This window comes from Lucilia cuprina, chromosome 4 (assembly GCF_022045245.1).
Source record: "Lucilia cuprina isolate Lc7/37 chromosome 4, ASM2204524v1, whole genome shotgun sequence".
NCBI lineage: Eukaryota > Metazoa > Arthropoda > Insecta > Diptera > Calliphoridae > Lucilia > Lucilia cuprina.
Genome location: NC_060952.1, coordinates 32,175,085 through 32,197,558, shown reverse-complemented (window position 1 = coordinate 32,197,558; position 22,474 = coordinate 32,175,085). Strand labels below are relative to the sequence as shown.

At 31.8% G+C, this 22,474-nt stretch overlaps 1 long non-coding RNA gene across 1 annotated transcript in view; it reads right to left on the bottom strand.

Moving 5' to 3' along the window:
* The window catches only part of LOC124419304, a 62,823-nt gene extending 57,974 nt beyond the window's left edge, over positions 1-4,849 (bottom strand). The window contains exon 1 of the long non-coding RNA XR_006940467.1: positions 4,676-4,849. This is a non-coding gene — a long non-coding RNA (uncharacterized LOC124419304). The remainder of the gene's footprint in view (positions 1-4,675) is intronic.
* Between the last annotated feature and the right edge of the window lie 17,625 nt (positions 4,850-22,474).

Below are 22,474 nucleotides of genomic sequence, written 5' to 3'. Positions count from 1 at the left end.
CATCTAAAATAAATCGTGTTCTAAAATTGTACATTTCATATTTTGTTAATTTATATAAAATAGGCAGAAATGAAATGGTAGGCGTGGCACTTCTTACAAAAATAAAATTATTATTATTGAATTTTTCTAAATATTTTAATTAATTTCTAGTATAAATCATGTTTCAAAATTGTTCACTAGTTATTTAATTTCAATTTTACGTTATTTATATAAAAATGGGCATAAATAAAAATAGTGGGCGTAGAACTTCCTACAAAAATAAATTATTATTTTAGAATATTTTTGAATATTTAAATTAGTATCTAAATTGCTCACTCGTAATTATATTTTCATTTCACGCAATGTCTTCAAAAAAGGGCAGATATAAAATAGTGGGCGTGACACTTATTACAAAATTTTATGTTGAGGATTTTTTTTTTTTTTTTTTTGTAAGAAATTGGGAAAATATTTTATTTAATTAAAAAATGTGTGATTAAACTTTGGAAAGCATTGTTATAGTTTTAGTCAGGCGAGGCCGGCCATATAATACCCTACACCTATTGCTAAAGTAAAATGTGGTTTAGTTTTTATAATAAAGCATTTATGTTAAATTGCACCTTGCCTCAGATATACTTAAGTCATTTATTGTTGAATAAAATTATGGACATTTAAGTCAAATTTTGAAGCGGGTTTTTTATAGGGGCTTGGGTCAAACGTGGATTCGTCTCGGGGACCATATCATTGAATTATATCAAAAATTGCGACCTGTAGTTAGATTACAAGGTATACAAACCCTGTTCGGGGGTTCAGTTGTATAGAGGCTAGGTGAAATAATAAGCCGATCGTAACCATTTTCAATAGATTTCGTCCCTGAGATATGAGGAGATCATGTACCTAATTTTATTGAGTTATCTTTAAAATTGCGACCTGTAGTTTGATTACCAGGTTTACATGGACGGGCACACGGACGGACATAGTTAAATCGACTCAGAGAATGATTCTGAGCCGATTGGTGTACTTTATGGACCAGTATTATTGTAAGTTACAAACGTCAGCACAGACCCAATATATACATCTTTTGCTTGATGGCGATTTATTTTTTTATTAATGAAAAAATAAACAAATTCATACTAATCAATATGGGCGTTTATTTGTCTAGCTAATTAAAAATAAATAAAACATTTATGACAAAAATATCCTTTATATTATACATAATAATTATCTTATCTCTTAGAAATTCCAGTTCTAACTAAATCTTTTCATACTGGTAATTAGCAAAGAAACATCCTTTGTATAATTAAATAGAACCTAGAACCTACAACATCAAATTATCTTCTGTTGTTATATAATCTTATATTTTAAGTTGTTTTTTTTTGTATAGATTAATGACAATTTTTCATAATAATTTACAACTTTTATGGTGTTTTTCATGCCTCCACTTTATTATCTGATTATTTTTTTTTTGTCTTGTCACTGCTAACAACCCACCATAAAATGATGATGACTTGCAGTCCGTTCATTCAAACAACTGCATTTAATGAATAGTTTTCTAATGGTTCTATAATTTCCTGTTTCGGAAACTGTTTTTTTACTTCTTCTACTTTTTGCTATCTTCTTGGCACATAGTAGAAGACATAGTATTTTTTATAATTTATTTTATTTTTTTTTTGTATTTTATCTAAGCCATAAACAAAAAGGAAATACAACTCAAATCAAGGAAAAGACGATACAAATACAAACTATTTTTTGTATCTTTTCCAACTGTTGAAATATTAAACTAGAAGATAAAAGTATCTCAGGTCTACACGTTCTCATTAACTTAAACATCAACGTCGTCAATTGATTCATGTAAGTAGATGAAAGTGAGTGTGAAAATAGAAGAAAGATTAAATGGATATTGGTTGATAATGAATTGAAATAAATTTAAAAGTACTTTGTATTTTAGCTAAGAGATGCCAACAAAATGTACAATATTTAGTATTAAACGAATAATTATGATTTCCTTTTCGGAATTTGTTTCATAATAGCATTGTATAGTGCGCCTAATGGACTAAGGATTTAGTGTTAATATGAGGACAAGTTGAAAAATTTCTCTATGGCGTGTTGTGTATGCCTTGAGGAAATGTTTGTGATGTGTTCTTGATATATGAGTGTGGAAGTTGCTAATCGATGGCTTCGTTAAGGAGGAAATGTGATGAATTAAAAAAAGAAACTACATATAACTTATTTGTCTGCAAAAATATAACAAATACATACATAAAATCTACATATATGCAGGTGCGGATCCAGCACATAGAGAACAACATAACATATAATGGTTATATAACATATGACAACATAACATAAATGAAAATAACAATTATATGTTTTTGATAACAATATATTGTTATCGTGAACATAGTTTAGTTACAGTAACCATGTCGAACCATGTTTGTTCTCTGCGTTAAATCTCTCTAATAAAAGCCTGCCTATTTCATTATTAAAATTCAAACGATTGTTGGATAAATGTTATCTATTTAAACTATTTTTTATTTATATAGGAGGTACCTAATATCTAGTCCAATTTATTACCCAAATGTCCACATGAATGTCACAGCAGTTCGTGCAATTTTTTTTTTTTAATTTCTCAACTATACGAATTTTTATATTCGATCTGTATGGGAGGTTAAACTACCCCTTTATGAAAGCCAATTCCCTTAAATATTCATATGGAAGTTAGGGATCTTTCTTTAGAGTTTTCTATACATAATAGGCGCCACCACGTCCACTGTAGCTAGGCCGCCATATGAATGTCAAAGTTGTCTATATAAATTTTGAAGATTTTAGCTCTTGCAGTTTCAAAGATGCTTGTTTTAATATTATTTCCACTACTCGACCATTTAAAATTTTGATGTAAAAAGTAGCCTATAGTTTCTTTCAGACATACAGACACCATGAAAATTTCAGAAAAGTCGGTTCAGCCGTTAAGCTGTCTATAATGTCCAAACAAACATACAATCATTTTTATATATTAGAGGATAGAAGAAGACAACAACACACATAATCATACGGTAAGATAATGTGTGTTGTTGCTTGTTTATAAGTTCTGTTTTAGAATGCACCTAAAATTTAAATTGTTGTATCGAATTTTTGGTCATATCTCCGTTATTTGTGGACAGATTTTTAGAAAGCGTTATTCCAAAACTTATTTATATCTGAGGTCTTCTGAAAACTGAAGAAGAAGATTATGTATATTGTTAGTGTTTGTTTATAAGTTCTGTTTCAGCATGCACCTTAAATCTAAATTGTTTAATGAAATTTTAGGAGATTGTCTCGGATTTTGCTTTTATCTCTATTATTTATGGACCGATTTTTAAATAGCGTTATTCCCAATCGTATTTATGATAGAATTCAGAAGATTCGAATCTCACAGATATCTGGGGTCTTCTGAAAACTGATTTCAACAATATTTGAAAAGTACCTTTTCAAGAATGAAAAAGTACCAAAAATGTCCCTTTATATAATTCGAAATGCGATATTCGATAAAATATTTAAAAAGTACCAAAAAAGTCCTCTTTTATATTTAAATAGCAATACCCAGTCAGCTTTGCAACCCTTAAGTTAATATAAATCAAAAACCCACTTTACGATTTTTGAAGATTCAACACACGACGAACATAGCTTAATCGATTCTTATGTCAATTTTAAAGCCAGCAAATAGATTTAGAGTCATTCTACGAAGAGTGAAGAGACTAATGTTCGCATTAAAGTAAATACAATTTTTTGTCCCAGAAATGATATCTCATTTCCAAAAAAAAAACTAAAAATTCCCTATTATTAGTAATATTTTATCCATTGTCCCCAGCGAAAAAAGAAATTCCAAAGAAGCGAAAAAGAAGTAGAATTTACTCCATAGAAGTACAAGAAAAAAACCTGAAGAGGTTATGATTTCAACACATGCTTGTCGTAGGAGGAATGCCCTTTTTATTTGTTTCCAAATTCACTACATCTGAAGTCATTCTCAGGAAGTAATTTTTATGTTTTTTTTTTGGAAGTTATTAGGAACTTAGCTTAAATTATATTTACATAAATAACTAAATTACACGCACTTGTCAATTAACTTCTACTAAAAATTGGTTTAATTCAAAAAATTCCAGTACAAAAAATAAACATTCAATTTTAAACAAACTTGTTTTTTCGCTTCCTTGAAAGTCAATAAACATTACTTCCACAGACGGTAAAAATATTCACTTAGTTATACTTTTGAAGATGTGATAAATGTGATTATTTTTGGAAGTACTTCAAGCGCCAAGACAACTTTGTTGATAAAATATGTTATGTCATCTTAAAGTCCAATCTTTTGACTAAAAAATAATGGTTTAATCTCCATTACTTATATCTTTAAGATATTTCTCTTAATTTTTAAAATTTTTTTTACATAAAAATCAATTTAAATTGAATTTTAAAGAAGAAATTTAAAAATACACACATTTGACTTTTAGACGACATAAAAGTTGTTGTAAATGAAGGTGTCTTCTTCTCTCTTTCAGTTTTTCAGTTAAGAGGACAGTATCTCAAAAACCTGAACACTGCGGAAATAGTTATTTTTATATTTAAATATCAATTTTTAATAAAAACGTGAAGATAATGTTTTTTTGTTATTAAAAATATTATTTGTTTTGATTATAAATTATTTTATTAAAATTTTAAAACTTACTTAATTAGAGCAAAAATTTATAGAAAGCTGCATATGATTCCATTAACATTTAATTACAAAAAAATTGTGTTTTATTTTTAAATTAATATTTAAGTATTTAATAATATTTTTTTGATTTTTAAGATTTTATGATTTAATTTTTTATATTATATATTTTAAATTTAATTTTATTTAGTTAAATATATATATTTTTTAATTTTCGTTTTGATTATCTTTTGATTTGACTTTTAATTAGATTAAACATTAATTTTCGTATTTTTTTTTTTAAATAATATAACTTTTTATATTTCAAGGGTCACACACACACACAAGTTCACCCTTTTTATATTAATTTTTTGTATCTTTATTCGTATGTATTTTGCAATTTTTGGCAATTATCGTAAATATAATTTTAAGCCTTAAAGCTTAAAAATAATACGCTCATTTTCCACCACACATAAACACACACACACGTCTAATTGTGAAACTTGGTTAAAAGGACTAAATGAATGAGTGGCTTAAGTAAATCTTTTTTTATTTTATTATTATTTTATTCATGAATGAAATTAAAATAAACACACACCGACACTAACGCACAAAAACGAATCTTATTTTTGTTGTTGTTATTTTCTTTGGAACACTGAAAAAATTATTATTAAAAATTCCACATGAAATAGTATAATGTTGTTTTTTTTTACATTTAATCTAGTTGTTATTGTTTTAATTTCTTTGCCACAAAAATAAAGTAAAAAAAATATATAACATAAACATTAAAAAAAACATCAATGTGCAACATACACGCACGTACACCTTAAAAGGTATTTAGACATTCAATTGTACATGTTTTTAGTTGTTGTTGTTATTATTATTATTTTCGTAGTGGTATGAGAGGCATGTGTTATGAAGTATGTATCTTTAAAATAAAACAGATACTCGTACCAAACCAACTAAACAGTCAATCGTCAGGCAAGCAGATAGACAGACAGATTCAACCAGACACACGCGACTTTAAAATGCAACTGTATCTGACAGTTGCTCATCAATCACTGAAAAATGCCATTGCTCTGCATCTTTTCACAACCACGCAACGCACTTCAAGCAAAAACTGAACAATGAGCAGCAACATCGATATTACCTTGCTGCAACACAGCAATTGCAGACAGCAACACTTAAATACAAATACAACATATACACTAGTCAGTCATACGTTCGTACAACATGCCGCACTGTTTATTTTAATTTTATTTTTTAGTTTGTTTAAATTCTTCTTCCAGACACATTAGAACCACTGTAATGTTACTGTTATGTTTTTTGCTTTAGAACAAAATTCTTAAAGAAAACTTGGCCAAGATGACAGATAAATCAAACAAATCTCTCCAAATCATTATTCTCTAAACACGTCTCTTGTTGGTAATGCGTACCAATTGTACCGTCGCGCACGAATAGCAAACACGTACTAAATGCTGGTGTTGCTGTCTAAAGCTCACCAAGTCTGGCATCGAGCTGCTAAAAGTCTATAAAAATGTTTATGGCCAAGAACTTACTGTTGTATATTTTTCAATGTTTATATGAATTTTGGGGTCTTTTGTGGAGCTGTGAGAATTTTGTTGCTATTGTTTACATGTGGATGCTATGTTTGTTTTATTGTGGATGTGAAGTTTTCATACAATTTCGAAGAGAGTAATTTATACTTAAAAGAGACCGGCATTTTATATATGGATATTATTGGGGGGGGTTTTGTGGACCCACAAACATAAACAAAGTATTGAATAACAATATGTTTACATTTAATTAAACAATAATATAAACAAGATTTAAAGTTCGTGTTTAAGAATGAAAATAAGATACAAATATCTGATATCATATTAATATCAGGTATTTAAGGGAAAACCTTTTAAAGAATCTTATTTATGTTCTACAGAGGCAAATGACATTTAATTTAAATTTGTTAATATTATAAGATAATTATAAATTAGGTTTTGCTCAAGGATTATAAAACAGTTTAAAAGTCGTCGCAACTTAAAGTTTTGGAAATGATCCATTTTACTACTTATATTAGTGCGAAGCGTTTAGAAAGATGCTTGTCTGTAATCGGTGGAAATGATGCTTTATGGTGTTAACATTTTAAAATTTTTATTTAAAACTCCCAATTTGTTTTGGGAACTCTAACGGTTTTGCAACTTTTAGGACTTTTTCAAGAACTTAATGATCCATTTTACCATTAATATTAGTACGAAACATTTAGAAAGATGCTTGTCAGTTATCGGTGGAAATCTGAATATTTATAAATTTTATTTAAAGCTCCCAATATGTTTGGGGAACTCTAACGGTCAACATCACAGGGGGCCTTGAAAAGGTATACAAAAGCTCACAACATTCAGAGTTTTTAATACATAGTTTAATCCTATTTAGCAGCACTGAAAAAAATCTAAAAATTTTGCTAATGAGTAATCTAGATAATGTAGTTCTTAAACACATTACCTGGCAATGATGTGGTCGTTATCAATAACATTATTTAATTTTTTGAATTAGATTTGTAGCTAATTTTCTAGAAAATCAGTACAAATATCTAAGCCTCTATCTAACGTTTGCGGTTCGAATCATAGTTGACATCAGTACCCATCAAAAAACAATGGGGAAAAAGATGTAGTATTTTCATCACAACTAGTAACCCGAAGTGCTTCAAATTCGGGTGAAAAAGCTATGAATTTTACATTAGCGTGTCATTGGAGGGATGTTGTTCATTTTTGGCAAATCTGAACTACATCTAATCCCAGTTTTAGAATTGGTAAAAATCCGATATTTGAATGTCAAAAATAAAACACATTAGTCATTATTGAAGCTACAAAAGCTGTATACGTTTTACAAGGAATTTCATTTCTATTTACTTGTAAGCGTTTGTGATAAGTATTTGCTAATATGACATCATAATAATGACTTAAATTTTAGCATTTTTACTACTTACATGGTAATGCAAGTTTTAGGGGGACCTATGTCTAACATATTTCCTTCTTCTGCCTTATTGAACCTCGCAAATATGATTTTTTTCAATTTTTAATACAACTTTAATTTTGCTTTCTGTAATAATTTTACTCTAAACTAAATGATTTTTCATCAAATAAAAGCAAAAATTATTAGCTACCAACATTTTAACAACAATTTTAACCCCAATCTGTATTTTACTTTCATTATAAACATGTTGCTGTAACTGTTTTTTTTTATAAATACCAAACTTAACAATAAATTTTGAGTTCTACAAATGTGGATGTTGAAGGTTATAGCAAAATGTTTAGATACATTCAAAAGTTGTTCCACATAAATGTATAGATAGATTTGTAGCTAAATTTTGATTTGTTTACACAATGTGTAAAACAAATTTGTCAAAGTTAGAATTTAAACATGTATAGATACATACAATACATTTATTATAAACATGCACTTTGTATGTAAATTTCAATTAAAATCAAAGACCTAATTCAAAACATGTTTACATTTGTAAATAAATTTTCCTACAAAATTTGTTTTTTTAAATCTATAAACTGAATATGGATGATTGGATCTCGCCGATATCTGAGGTCTTCAAAAAACTGATTGCATGAAAGATACAGACATGGCTTAATCGGATCCAGAATATATATACTATTTAGGGTCAGAAAATTATACATATTATTATAAAAATTACAAACGGAATGACAAACTCATATATACCCTTCTAGCGAAGGTGAAGGGTATGAATGTCGAGAGTTTTAACGTGAACACCTGCCTTGACGGCCTTATTTCACGGTGATCTTTTTCATCCACTGGGTAGACTTGAGAACAGTCTACCATCGCCTCTTATCCTTCAATGAAGAACTTAATTTTTTACATTGGCTTTGTCCGGTCCATGCACAAGCACTTTGAAGTACTCGAGCTATCTAATCTCTGACCATTGGATTGCCTCAGTTGATTCGGCAACAGCACCTAGAGACGTAACCGGTGAACCGAAGTACGAATCCATCAAATAAGCCGAAAACATTGTTCTTACTCACATTGTACTGTGGTAATTCTGATATGAACAGAGTATGCTCTGAACAAATCTGGACAAGGAAGGAAAATCCAATGGTATCGTTTGTATATGATACTTTTCATCCATCATCATACAACCCAGCACATACCTCATTGCGACACATTCATAAGAGAAAAACATACGACACATTTATTATAGGTAGACTGGTGGGTGATGCTCGCCATACCTCACAATCATCCCGTACCATATAGGTACAATTAATACCAACTCCTTTCCAACGCTTAGTCCCACAGTCACTTCTCTATGGGATATTCCACAGACCCACTACGTGGTTCCCGAAGGAACCTCAACCAACTGACCAGCCAGGACATAGTCCTGCGGGCAACAGGCCACACGTAGTACCAGATTATGCGGTGCTCTGACCTCTTTCAATCTATGTAAGGACTAAGCCAAACAGTAGACTGTAACCAATTTTTTAGTCCCGGCCAGACTAGAGGTATTGGCCACCGCTTTATACCCCAAAATTGCAAGATCTTTATTAGCAGCTGCTACAAAAGTCACTCACTTTCATAATTCACTTAAAAATACTACCAATCGAAAAAATTCGAAAAAAATATAATTTATACAAAAGTATATTCATTCACCAAATTTTATTAGAATTGCTATTAGGCTTTCCATTTTCAGAAATTAAATATATACTTTTTTAAGTTGTTTCTTTATATTTGTCATTCTCCATGTCGTGTTTCTGTAAAAATGGTATTTTAGTACAAAAAGCAGTCCTTAAAAAGGCATTTTGTATGGAAAATGTGCGTAATAAACTTAAAATAACGATTAATATCTTTATAAATATTTTTTTTATCGGCAATTTTCATTCTTGGTTAAGTATATTGGAGTTTTCCTTTTTCTTGTCAGGGTTTGAATAAGATTGACTCATTCCGTTATCATTCCTCAACGAGGCTACTATGACAAGAGTTTAGATAGGTCAAGTACTTTACGTGAAGCACGTTAAGCTCTTCGATATCTTGCTCAGGAACGTAAATCTCATTATTATACCCTATACCACTTTAGTGGGAAGGGTATATTGGGTTTGTGCTGATGTTTGTAACGCACAATCGGCTCAGAATCATTTTCTGAGTCGATTTAGCTATGTCCGTCCGACTGTCCGTCCATGTAAACCTTGTAATCAAACTACAGGCCGCAATTTTGAAGATAATTGAATGAAATTTGGTACATGATCTTCTATTGTCACAGCGACGAACCCTACTGAAAATGGTTAAGATCGGTCCATTATTTCACCTAGACCCCGAATAGGGCTTGTAAACATTGTAATCTAACTACAGGTCGCAATTTTGGAGATTATTCAATCAGATTTGCCACATGATCTTTTATGGTACTGTAGACGAAGCCTATTGAAAATAGTTAACATCGGTCCATTATTTTACCTAGGCCCCATAGAACTGAACCCGCCAAATAGTGCTTTTAAGTTCATAATTATGTTTAATATACTCGTATCTCCACAACAAGCTCTAAATCCAAATTCTATACTAGTTTTGACGACCCTGATAAACTTTATAATTATAGGGCCTCATTTGACCCTAGCCCCTCTAAAAAGCCCCCATCAAAATTTTACTTAAATATCCACAGTTTTATTAAAAAGTAAATGGCTTTAGTATATCTGAGGCAAGGTAAAATTCAACTTAAATGCTTTATTATGAAAACTAAATCACATTTTATTCGTATACAGGTGTAGGATATTATATAGTCGGCCTCGCCCGACTATAACTTCTTACTTGCTTTTAATGAACTTGTCAATAGAATTAGTTAGATCTTCGTTTTATATTCTGTTCTAACTTTGTATATATTTTTCTTTCCAGATGTGCTATTTAAAATGTATTGGTAAGTTGTCATTTATTTATTTTTAAATTTATTAAAAATATCCTTTTCACTAGTATTTTTCAGAAATTTCCCTAAAGTTATGTTTTTACTGTAAAGATTCCTTAAATTCCATTTCATTTGTAGTTACAATTAAAGATATTTTAAGTATCATTTTGCTTTCTTAAAAGATGTTACTTGGACTTCTTATAACTAAGATTCTGTGATTTTTAAAACTTAAAATTAAAAATACTGCCCCAAAAATTGCATCAAATAAATATTTCTACTAGATAGCAGCGAAAACATACAATACTTATAGATATTCAAAATGAAGCATAAACTTCAAAAGCAACGCTGGTGGCCAAATTGTGGCATTTTTCCTTTTTAAGCCTGTAAAATAATCAAATCGTATGTTCTATTTTTAATCTGTCTCATTTTTTTTATTCTTGGTGCAGTTATTGTTGAAGCTCTGTTCATAGTAGATTTTCTTAGTGCAACAGCAATTGCAAACGAATGCATAAAGATTTCAATCCGTCACTCTTTGGTCGATCTACATATTTTTGTGTCATTTTTTACAATAAGATTGGTTACACATTCAGTTTTATTTGAGTTTTTTCTTTTAGCATATTTTTTTACCCAAGCAAAAGTTGATCTGAATATTTTGCTTTACTTTTCTTTTTTGTATTTTGCCGCAAAAATTACAAATGCACGTGCACATTATATGCAATATCGTAAATCAAAAAACAAACAATAAAAAAATAGAAAAAAAAAACACTTTCAAAAGCCCCCCTTGATATACCACCAGTATGCAATGGGAGTAGAAACTGGGATTATAATACTCTAGCTTAAAGGAACAGAAGGGACGTTTCATATTTATGATTTCATGATTACATTCAAATAAAATGCGAACGAATACAAACAAGTCTTTCTTACACACCATCATAATATCACAAGTGATTGTGCGGAAATTTTAAGTCGATGTTAAGTTGAATTGGTAGGCTTCTACAATCGACAAAACACCTTGGCATTTTTAACGAAGGATTTAAAATATTTGGCTTTGAATACTTTTTTCTGCATAAAATAGGAAAAAAAACTTTAAGGAAATAGAAACAACAAATTGCAAACGCCTTTAAGCTTTAATATACTTAAGATGTTATAAAAATATTGTGGCAAAAAAGAACTAGCAATAGTCTAGTCTATTATATAGTTCGATATTTAGTCAATAGAATAGAGTGTATCAGTCAATTGTGTAGTCTTTACTCCAATTTTTAGACCATTCTTTTGTCTAGTATATAGTATATTCTAATCTATAGCCGAGTCTATATACAAGTCTATAGTCCAGTCTATATTCTAGTCTACAGCCCAGTCTATTCTAGTCTATAGTCTAGTCTATAGTCTAGTCTATAGTCTAGTCTAGTCTATAGTCTAGTCTATAGTCTAGTCTATAGTCTAGTCTATAGTCTAGTCTATAGTCTAGTCTATAGTCTAGTCTATAGTCTAGTCTATAGTGTAGTCTATAGTCTAGTCTAGTCTATAGTCTAGTCTATAGTCTAGTCTATAGTCTAGTCTAGTCTAGTCTATAGTCTTGTCTATAGTCTAGACTATAGTATAGTCTAAAGTATAGCCTACAGTTGAGTCTATAGTCTAGTCTTCTGTATGGTTTATAGTCTAACCTAATCAACATAGCATCCATTTTAATGACTGTTAAATTTTATCGTAGTACCAATAACCGTCAACCAACAAGTTGTGGCCATTCTAACATAAACAAATTACTACAATAGAATGTTAACATGAGTTAAAAAGAAAAACAAATTGTAAGAAAATAATATGAAAAACTAAATTACATATCTACAGTATGTAAACAATAACGATCGACACCAGGAAAAACAAAAGAATAAAAATTTTAACTTTTTTCCACAAACAACTTTTTTATTTATATTAAAAATAAATAAAGAAGAAAAATATATGGAATTTTTAGAAATCTTTTAAGAAAACTTCTACAAGTTTAAAGAAACCACCCAAGGGTTTTAAGCTTAAACACACACACACACACATGCTCAACATAATCCGCAGCAACATAAGAAGTTGCAAAACAAAAATTTATTGCACACACCAAAGTAAAGAAGAAAACTTCAAATAGCAATTGTTGCATACAACAAACAAAAAAACTGAGTTACAAATAAATGCTTTGATTGTTGTAATAAGCTTAAGATTTCAAATGTACCACAATTGCATTTACATCAATATGTATGAGTTTAAGGCATTGTGTCTGTCAGCTTGCCACCACAAACAAGGTGTGTTTAAACCCTTCATGTATGGAGATTTCTTTAGGACCCTGCTATATTGGTGAAGACTGTATTAGACAAGCTTTGTTAGTCTTTTTTTTTTTTTTTTGTTTAGCCATTACCCAAGAAATCATCGTACTTAAAAAAAAATTTTATTTGTGTTTTTGTCTACAGATTTCTTTAATGATAGAAGAATGTAAAAAGGGGCGTTTGGCCAATACATGGGTAATTTGTAATGATTACTAATATTATGGCTATTTTAGCCAAATAATAATTTTCTAAAAAATTGTGTGGTTACAAAATGGTAATGGTCATATTCGTTTATGTGGTTTGTTTAGTTTATAGAAAGATACATATATTTAAGAAAACATATTATTTGAAGGTTTTATATGGATTTTTCTTTGGTAAAATTTTTTTATACATAACGACTAAAGTAAAGTAATGAAGTTGGTACTATGAGAAGATTTTTCGAATCGAAGATATAGACAAAAATCTCTTCACAAATAGTATAAACTTAAAACTGCAATATCACCTCATTATGACTTGATCTTTCAAATTAAGTATGACCGAAAATTAAGTATTAACAACAGTTCCATGTATTAGTACTTTACTAAACTACTTGATCTATATATTTTGTGATCCCTTTACTTCCTATCTGTCAATCTTCAGAGCTTATCTGAGCAATCCGCTACAATAACATACTGATAGAATAACATTCCAGCAAAATCTTTACTAACCCGGTAAGTAGGCAAGTAATATTGGAGAAAAGTGTAAATAAGTACTTACTTTTTATTCGACTATGACCACAAAATAACTGGTTACAATTCTGCTTACCCGACTTTTCTAGATTTAAAACTGGTTTTACAGTTATGTTTTATGTTTGCTAGTCTATTCTCTTATTCAATGCCCCATTAAAAAGTAATTTTTATCATTATTTCCAAAATCGACTATGGTTAGAAACACTAACTAATTCCTTATTAGTTATACGCTATAGACAATTGACTACAAATTCCATTAAAAAATGTTTATTTTATTGATGAAGACAACTCATTACTAAGTAACGTATGGAATAACTGCATTTCCTTCAATACTCATTACCAAAATTTAAAAATATTATACTGGGATCTGATGATTTGGTAGCAGCACCTACAAACGTATTTGGTAAACCGAATTTAGAACTTAAATAAAACAAGACTTCGGTTTTACTGACAGATCACCCAATATTTAACTCATCAGCACATTCAAAAGGAAAATCAGACGAGGTATTATCCCATGAGGGTGAACGTAGCTAATGCCGCTCAACCTATAGTTACACCACTGAAAGATCCTATAGTCCAGGCAACAGCACCGATGTTATACAAAAATATTAATTTCAACACGCTTCAGTTTTCTAATCAATATTATTTTCCTGAGGGGTGGGGTAAATTGATTTTGCCATTCCGTTTGTAACACACCGAAATATTGATTATAGACCCACAAAAGTATATATATTCTAGGCCCTTATTCACACCGAAGACGATCTAGCCATATCTGTCCGTCTGAAAGAGTCCGAACGGAAAGAGCCAAAATGTTAAAAATTTCCATATATATTAAAAATGGTCAATGGTATTAAAAATGGGCAATATCGGTCAACGTTTTCGCATAGCACTCATACAAATTGTCCCCCGAAAAACATTACACTACCTCCATATAAGGTCCCCCTCAAAAAACGACTTTAACGATCACTGCTTGCTTGAAAGTTATACTCGTACTTTGATGGTGGATATATACAATTTGGCCTAGTCGAAGACTTAGCCTTCCATAAAACCGGGACTTAAGGTTTTGTTTTTCGTCTATAAAATACTTAAATACATTGGCATCAAATGGTCGGCTATACTTTCTTAATTGAACCAATTTTTATGAGAATTTTTTACAAAGTTTTCTCAATATCCTCATATAATAGCAGCTGTATAAATTATAATAAGTCATACAAGATACATATAGTATTTTCAAATTTTAATATAACGAGAACATATTTTTTTTTGGGTGTTTGTTTTTTTTGCATTTTGCTGCAGCAAAAATCAATTAAATTAAAAACTACACCTCCTTATCGTGTATAAATTTTCTTTAAAGTTTTAATGATCATTCCTATTATGCTGCACCATGTATAGACACCAGTCAGTCCACCAACTAACCTAACAAACAAGCAACCAACTCAACCAAACATCCGACCAACCAACCAACAGAACCATTAAGCAACTCTTTATGCATCCAACTATTATATACAGCCATCTATTGTAAAATAATCTAAAGAATGATATTATCAAGGCAAAACGACGATAGTGGCATGTTAAATCAATCCAAAATGTCAATGTAGAATCAAACTCATATCTTTAAATTATACTCTACTGCATTCGACAGAACTCAACTAAAGCAATGCAGCGTGTCAGTGATAGTGAATGAAGGCTAGAAAAGATGAAAAACAGAGAAGAAAAAAAAACGTAGAAATGACAGGCGTAGCCTTAACACTTAACTATGTCAACGAATACATGTCATCATTATCTCGGCAACACCATCTAGCAGCCAGTCATCATCGTCAACCCGACCATCATCTTCATCATCACATAATACCGACACCGGCAACCAAAAAAAATGCATCTTTTTGATTTGAACTTCATCAAAATGCCAAGGAAATTTATAAAAACAAAAACATACAGAAACATTAGTGTAGGTTTGTTGCAAGGTAATACGTACAAGTACATTTACTATTGTGGCATGGTTGAAAGTCATCATGGTGTATTGAATCTCATGAAAAATTCATTGAATTTTTTGCTGTTATTGTTGGGACCACTGCACAACCCTAGTATAATTTTGTATGTGTATGAGATTTAGTTTTTGTTTTTGTTTGTCATGTTCATTCACCTAGACTTTGAAAGACAAATACTGCAAATTATATTCCTACTTTTTATACCCTACAGCGTTATAATAGGGTAGGGTATTATGTTTGTTACATAGAAAAAATATAGGCCTTTTACTTATCATAAAGCATAACCCTCGATTTTCGTGGACGGTCATTATTCACCCCTATCGCCAATAGAAGTGAAAATTTTGTTCACTTAAAATTTTCATTCTCCTAGAAGGACAATTACTATCGTGAACTTGTTGTGAACAATTCATTCACAATAGTTGATTTTGTATGAAACGCTGTTTAATGTTTACAAAATTTCATCAAAAAAATTCATAATAGGGGAATTATTTTCACGACAAAAAAGTAAGTGAACGAAAAAAATGAAAAGGAAACATATTTCACGTAAAATGATGATCGGCGATAAAGGGGTGATTGTGAACAAAGTTTGAGTTTCTTAAACATAATTAACCAGTTCCATAATTGACCATAACCTCATACAGAATCTATTGACGTGCAATATTTATAAGTTCTATAGAAACTTAAATCCCCCACGTAACTTCGGATGTTTCCTAGTTCCATTGTCCATCACAATATAGTTACAAATTATATTCTAATCTATTTTACCGATCAGACTAAAGTCTCTGATGAAAATCGAACCCGCAACCCCAAGACTGACAGGATAGCATACTACCGTCTAGTCTACCGACTCCTCATGTGGTATTCGCTGGAATTTAAATGATATAGATTATGAGGGTGATTTATGCATACTGGCCCATCATTTCTCCAATATCGAGGATAAACTCCAAAAACTCGCTGTTAACGCCGCAAGACTGGGTCTGAAAATTAATATCGAAAAGACCAAAATAATGTGTATCGGTACAATGAACATATCTTCCCTTATATTATATAAGAATGTTATCGAGGACGTCGAATCCTTGTGCTACCTCGGATGTATTCTAGACAAAGTTACGGGCTCTGAGAACGATATAAACTTTCGGATAAATAAGGCAAGAGTGGCATTTAACAGATAAGGTAAGGCGTTCTTGACGTATAACTAGAATTCTAAAATACCCGTATTCAACTGTAGTATCATATTGATAATGCTATACGGTTGCACTACCTGGGGTACAACACAATATTAAATGGCCACACTACAAACATTCATTAATCGTTGCCTCCGGCAAATAAACGAAATATTTTGGCCCAATTGGATGACAAACGAACAGCTACTAACGATATCGAACATGTCTCCTGTTGCTTCCGAGATACTTAGAAGCAAATGGACTTGGCCCATCCAAGTCCGTAGACCATTATATGAACACCTGTCAATGTACGTGCCAAAAACTTATCAAATCTTGGATCCAGATCAAAGCACTTGCAGATGATCCTGTAAATGGGAGAGGATTTGTTGGTGCCCTATGTTCTACTACATGAACTTTCTCTTAATTATTCTACTACTGTGTATATAATTATTATGAATAGAAGCAACGTATCTAGTCTACCGTGGCAGCCTATCAGGAAAAATATTTTTTGACAATAATTACAGGATGAAAACTTCGTAAGTTCAGTCCTTTTACAATAAATGTTGGTAAAATTTAAAAAATATAGTGTTGTAGGCCCTCATATAGTTAAGCGCTATACAATCTTACTTCTTTCGAAATATATTCCTTTTTCGTTATAATCCAGCAAATGAGAGTGTGCAAGTAGATGCTACTTCGGACGCATTGCAGCTTAACTAACGCAACAATATTAAAAAAAAAATCGAACAAACCAAATCAAAATTAAAAAAAATGTCGATTGCTCTTGTGACTGCTTGAAAATTAATACACAGAAGATATACAAAAAACACAAACGTCAGTAGTATCAATAATCGTGCCACATGCCTCAAATCTCAAGCCAACAAACTGCTCATACCGCCGCAGTAATACATTCCAGACGGGAGTGTGTTATAGGGACTGAAAGAATAACAACAAGGTAAAACAGAAAAAAAAAACTCGCAGAAATATATGCACTTTCATTGTGAATGCATTCGTATATCATCCTGTGCTGCTGTTGCAAAAACAGCAAACACTTTAAAGCGATATTAATTGCTTACTGTTTGACTCTGACTTTAGTTCAATGATGCCGTTTTTTTCCGGTATTTTTTTTTTTAATTTTCAATTTCTTTTGCATTCTGGTTGCGTCATCGATGCAGTCATTTGGGTGGCATGCTTCTGTTCATACAAATATTTAGCTCGTTTCTACATGTTGCATTTATGTGCATTAGGCTGTTACATAATCAAATGTTCAATAACATATAGAGAGTAAAATAATACTTTTCTGATTGGTGCGCGTTAACGAAAGAGCGTTCCGCGGTTATATATTCGTCGATATGTGGACCTAACGAACTGCTGGAAACTACCCAGCAGTTCGACAAAGAGTTAATACAACCGAAAAAGACACAGATTTCTAACCATCTGGATATCACTATTTCGTATATGGTCACGGATGTACTCTTTTTTTAAACCGGGGCTTCTGCATTTAGTGTTAAACCAGGAAGTTGGGCTACTTCAATAGGGTTACTCCATAAATCCATTGGGCTAAGCGAAGTAGGTTGCGGTGGGCAGTTGAATATGTGATGGGTATCATGGGGACCCTGTCCATATGCTTGATATATATTTGGGGACGGCCCGGTCTATGCGGGACCAGTGGACGTTGAGCCGTGCGCTCCATCCCGTTCTAAGTTGTGCCAGAACAACTCTTGTTTTTCGCGGCAGGTTGTTCTCAAGAACCTTACCGACATTTATGCGGTAACCTGAAACATCAGTATTGATGGCTTCTCTATGCATGTTGTTCAAAGCTGCTTTATAAGAATTTTGATCTAGGGGAACCTGCATATAACTTGATGTGCTCTCCTCGTATACACGAAGGTCCTTCCTGGCATGCCTCTGAGGTGCATCCAATTATGTGATGTTAAAGTTGGGATAACTCCTCCGGTGACATCCAAGAAGGAAATGTTTAGTCAACATGACATTATGTTTCCTGACTGGGAGGACTTTCGTCTCCTCGTATAGGTGGTGCTCTAAGGTTATTTCTCCACTAGCTATCACTCAGCCAAACTGATCAGACCACACTGGAGCAGCATAATCGACCACTAAACGGCCAATTGTTTTATAGGTAACCAACAAGCTTTCTTTGTCTATTGCAAAAGTGATACCTGCTAGCGCTTTGAGAACCTTGTTTCTACTTGGCAATCTGTGCATAATTGCAGTGGCATGTGGAAGTAAGCAGGCTGTCAAAGGTTACCCCCAAAATCTTTGGCTGGTTCACAGTCAGTATTTGGTTTCCATCGACTACGACTCATAGGTTCAAGTTTCTCTTTTTCATCCAGGTGGCTGAGGACTTCTCTGGTGATACTTTCAGGTTACTTCCAGTGAAGAACTTGCGTATTTCTCCGAGATAAAAATTCACCAGATCGCACAGCTTATCAACGTTTTGGCTCGTTGCCATAATGGTACTTGGTTTCCATCGAATCCGACGCATAGGTTCAAATTAACCTCTTTCGTCCAGGAGATGATAAGTGTAGTTGAAGACTTCGCTGGTGATAGTTTCAGGTTACTTCCAATGAAGAACTTGCGTATTTCTCCGAAATAACCATTCACTCGATCGCGTAGCTCATCAACTTTTTGGCCGATCGCCATAATGGTACAATCGTCCGCATAAGATATAACTTCCACACCTTGTGGAGGTGTGGGGAGTTTAGAGTTGTAGCAGTTGATGCCGCTCTGTGGTACACACTGTTTAACTCTACGGGTTTTGGAACATTTATCTCTAAACTCAACGAAAGACTGACGGTCACTCAGATAATTTACAATCCATCTCTTCATTCATATTGGGCATGGTGGACTGCAGGATGTCCTGGCTGATTGTATCGAAGGTCATCATTAAGTCTAACGCCACTAGGCCTTTCAGAAGGCCTCTGCTGATTTAAGCCTTTTGAGATCTGGGTGGTTATGGCGGTTAATGCTAAGGTGGTGCTGCTCATTTTACGAAATCTACGCTGGTGGCGAGCTGCTGTTAGCTGGCAGGACAGCTGGGGGAGAAGAAGTGCCTCAACAGTCTTCGCGACTGGTGACAGTGGGGAAATCGGCCTGTAGAGTTGACCCTATGTCGCGTTCATCCATGGTTTCAGTATCGGAAGACTCTACCCCTATTCCAGGCATTGGATATTATCAGGTTACTCATTGAGAGGTAAAGAACCATTGTCAAGTACTCGACAGTACTCTTTTGATGTCTTCAAAATTTTGTGTAGTTTGGGATTGTCGGACCGAACTGCTGGGTAAACCTCATGAATATTAAAACCAGTACCTTTGTTAGATTTGTTCCCAAGGGCACCATCAGGCCTGTTGTGCGCTTCTCTATCGGAAATCGAACCCACAACTTTCGAACTAACAGTATAGAACAATACCAACTAACCTTTCGGATGTACCCTAGTCTAGTATTTAATTTCTACATTATTTTCTCTATAAATTGCCGCGCAATGTTGTATGTATTTTTTTTTTTTTTTTTGTTAATAAAATTAAAATTGGAAAGCAAATATAATTACGTATAAAATTGCACACGTTTAAATGCAATTTGTTGGCGCCTCAATGTCATTTTAAATGTTGCATCAAATGTTGTTTGTTGTTGTTTTTGTTGTGTTTAAAATGATCCTATAATTTCTTTTGCAGCATGTGCATGAAAAAGGTAATGGACATTTTTCTGATAAAAATAAATGTCTTTAATTTGTGGTAATTTATTTAAAAATGATCTTAAGTATTAGGAATTCAAGAAAAAATTAGAAGTAGCTATAGAAATAGGAGAGATAGTTGGGTTTACTTGATAAGTGATTAGGATTTTTAATGAAATATATAACTAGCTAAAGACTCTGGGAAAAATGTAATTATTCAATTTAATAATCCAGATTTGTGGCAAGAACCGAGCAAAAATTTTCAATACCAGGTAATGGTTGGTAATGATGTAAGGGTAATGATGATGTCATAGAAGGCAAAACTCATGTAATGAAAAAAATCAGTGATTTTATATCTTCACGCAGAAGTTGACTAATGAATAAGAAGGTATTTTTATAACACATTATTAGTAAGGCCTTATTTAAGTACTTCTATGTTATAGAAACTTTATCAACAGTATGATAATAGGTAATTGGTTAATATTGCAAGTCATTACCAAGTTGTAACTGGGAAGTTATTACAATTCTAATAACTAAAAAAACTCACTAACATTTTCCAATTAATTAAATTAACTATAGATATATTATAAATACCATAAATATTATTAAACATTTATTAAATAACATTTGCTTTAAATTACTTCAAATATTTTCACTTTCACTACCAACCAATTGTCAGATTTCCAAATTATAATGTTTAAAAGAAAAAAATATTTTCGAAATTATTTTAAGTTTCGTTTTAATTACTTAACTTGACTCTCGGTACTATGAATTAAATCAAATAATTTTGTGGTTTGAAAACTTGACATTAAGATGACCAACTGACAGCATACAGTCAACAGAACTGACAAGTGCGAAAAACTTTATTTATTTAACAAGAAAAGTTATTAGACACACAGAAGGACAGACAAAAAGACAAACCGACAATCATATAAATCAACTTGAAGTAATTGTAATTCAACCACATAATTATAATTAAAGATAAGAAATTATTTATAAAATCTTGCGAATCAACAAATAGAAGACTAATAGGTTTAATGAAAAATGCGGGGACGAAAATTGTTGAAGAGTCTGTGGAAAAGAAAAACCACATACACTTTATAAATAGATAATTGTTGAGGGTAAATATGAAAAAAATTATGTAATAAAGAAAAAAATTTGTTAAAATTTAAATAAATTAAGAAAAGTTATTTTATTGTTTAATTTCATTAAAATATTTTTGTACGGAGGGTTTTTAGACTCTCTTTCTGGACATGTCCGTCCGTCTGTCCGTCTGTCATTGTAAACATTGTGCTTAAGGTACAGGACGCAAGATATTTTATAAAATTTGTACCAAACGTGGACAACTTCTGTTGAAAATGGTAGAAATCGGTCCATTATTTCCCCTAGTCTCATACAACCGGACCTCGCGATTTGGTCTTATTATGTAATAAATTAGGTCACATATACTACTACCTCTCCAAATCGGTACAACTAAGTTTTTTATAAGCATAACAACACTGTCGCCTTTTGTATTGATAGGTTATTATTTAATTGTAGCCCCCATGCTAACCCCTCTTTAAGAAATGCCTTAATTATCAAAAATTTACATATAATCATTAGTATCGCAATGAAATCCTGTATAGCTATTATATAAAAATACATATGTATGAGGACCGGCCCATACTAGAATATTAGTTTTTTTTATTAATAAATAGCTTAAATATGATGGAAGGGGGACCAGAGCCACTTTTTTTGAGGCAGCCTTAAATTAAAACCACATAACATATTCTTCATCTTTTTCTTGGTTTGGATACTTACATATGTTGGCTTCCGATCTTACCTATTTATATACATATTTTTAACTTTTCCGTACTGAAAAAAAGCGACGTTACCACCCTACCCTTGGGGTAAAAGCGCCAAGGGGGTGGTGTAGAATTAGCGTTACATATTTGGCGAATTTTATTGTCGACGTCGACTTGGTAGCGATAAACGAAAACAAACTTCTAATTCAAAGTAAACTTTCAGGGATGATAGATAATCGATAAACGAATAAAAAATTTTATAATGTGATGAAATCGAT